This window comes from Triticum aestivum, chromosome 3A (genome assembly GCF_018294505.1).
Source record: "Triticum aestivum cultivar Chinese Spring chromosome 3A, IWGSC CS RefSeq v2.1, whole genome shotgun sequence".
NCBI classification, from domain to species: Eukaryota; Viridiplantae; Streptophyta; class Magnoliopsida; order Poales; family Poaceae; genus Triticum; species Triticum aestivum.
In genome coordinates, this window is record NC_057800.1 from 574535070 (window position 1) to 574537340 (window position 2271).

Consider the following 2271-nt stretch of genomic DNA (forward strand, 5'->3'; position numbering starts at 1 on the left):
ACGGACGTGGGTAACCCACTCGTGCCCGTTGGTATGACTCCTCGATTTTAGGCGAGTCCAAAACGGCCGCGAGGAGGACGCTTGACACTCACCCTCTTTATAAAGAGGCCAAGACCTGTCCTTTTTTCCTCTCGTGCTCAATCGAATCCTTCCTCCGCCTAGAGTTCCAACACCCTAGACTCAGGTCACGTGCTTCGGACCTTCAACCATGTCCGGATCCAACCTCCAAGGTCGGTGGATGCCTTCCTCTGTCACAAAGGAGGACATCAAAAAGCTGAGAGAGGCCAGATATCTGACCACCGAAATTTCGCACAGGCTGCCTGCCCGAGGGCAGGTCATCCCTACTCCCGAACCCAACGAGAGTGTTGTGTTCATCTCTCACTTCCTCCGAGGACTAGGCCTCGCTCTGGATCCCTTTGTTAGGGGGCTCATGTTCTATTATGGGCTAGATTTCCATGATCTGGCCCCGGATTCCCTCCTTCACATCTTGTCGTTCATCGTCGTATGTGAGGCCTTCCTTCGCATAACCCCTCACTTCGGCCTGTGGCTCAAGACCTTCAATGTGAAGCCGAAGACGATCGAGGGGCGGCACGCAGAGTGCGGAGGCGCTGTAATAAGCAAAAGCACTGACGCTCCATGGCCAGAGGGTTCCTTCCCAGAGGTGTCCAGTTTGTGGCAGCGGGAGTGGTTTTATATCACAGCTCCACGAAGTGCCAAGTGGGTAGCCTCCCCAGCCTTTCGCTTGGGTCCCCCACCACAACTGGCATCATGCATCAGTAGGGGCCTGAGCTGGGGTCCAGCAAAGGAAATGCTGGTATTGCAGAGCCGCATTCGAGATCTCTTTGAGAGAGATTTCAGCCTCGTTATGGTAATGCAAGTTATGCTAGTTCGTCGAGTCCAGCCTTGCAAACGTCGACCCCTCCGTATGTGGGAATTCAACTCGGAAGGACCGCGAACTATCCAGCACTTCCTCGGCATGACGCTCGAGGAGATGTACAAATTGTTCTTCGGACCCCAAATAGAGTGTCCGGATACCACCGAGGATGCGGGTCTGAGCTGCAACCGCCCTGATACCCAAATAAGTAATTCCATGACTAAACACGCCATCTTTTTATTTATCATGACATCATTCTGAAAAGTCACTCTTTGACCAGGACTGGATAGCAAAGGCAAAGATGATCAGGTGTTCGGCCCCCCTTCCCGAAGGCTTGGCCAATCCGGTACTGGACAGAATGCTCGAGCCAGCGCCTTATCAGGTGCCCTCAAAGGAAGATGGAGGGGGGAATAAAGAGGCCACAAGCGGGGGAATTAGCACCTCCGCGAAGGAGGATAACCAGGGAGAAGAATCTGACATTCCCTCTCCCCGAGGAAGGAAGAGGACCACGTCTGAAGATCCGGAAACAAAGGCTTCCAAACGGGGGAAGAAATCCTCACCAGAGGGTCCTGCTTCGGAGGGTATTCTTGCCGCACAATGTCCGCAAGAGGATCAGCCCTCTACCGAGCTGTAAGTAATCAAAAAGCACTTTAATAGTGAAAATATCCTACCTTACTTCCGAAGACAATAACTGAAGCTTAAATCTTGTAGTTCGAATCGTAGCCCTTCTCGACAGAGCTCGTCTTCGGGGGATCTTCTTTCGGAGATGATGGAGAGTGAAACACCTCCCCCTGCCACCCCGCCTCATGAGGCGGGCGACCCTGAAGTGTCGCCGCGGAGGGTTTCTACTGATCCGCCAAGCCCAGAGGGTAATCCTTTGGCTACCCGGAGTCCTCAGTATTCGGCAACTAAAGAGAGCAATAGAAAGAGTCTGGAACCGTACAGTGTGCGGTCGGACGCACTGAAGGATCTTCTGGAGCAAGCGGCCATCTCAGAAGCGCATCATACGCTAATGGGTACGGTAATTGAAAGGATTTCATCCGCTGAAAGCGGATTGCATGAAGCTTTTATGAGTCTGCTGAAAGGCTTTGAGGTACGTGTAATAGTGTATGTTTTTGATAGTACCACACACGTTAGGTGTGCCCTATGCAGATAGTAGTCCGTGAGACTCTGGTTGTCGTCGAAAACGGTGGCAAACAGAGGATCATAGTCCCAGGTAATAACCAGACCGCCTTTATGTGCAGGTGGCTGAAGCTCCGGTGGCTAGCCGGACTGATGAGTTTGCCGAGCTAAAGCGGCAACTTGATGCGGCAGATGCCGACATCGTGCTTGTCAACAAGCGGCTTCACGAGGCACAGGGTAAGTGATTTCTCTAGTGATCAACACATAGTAAGAGG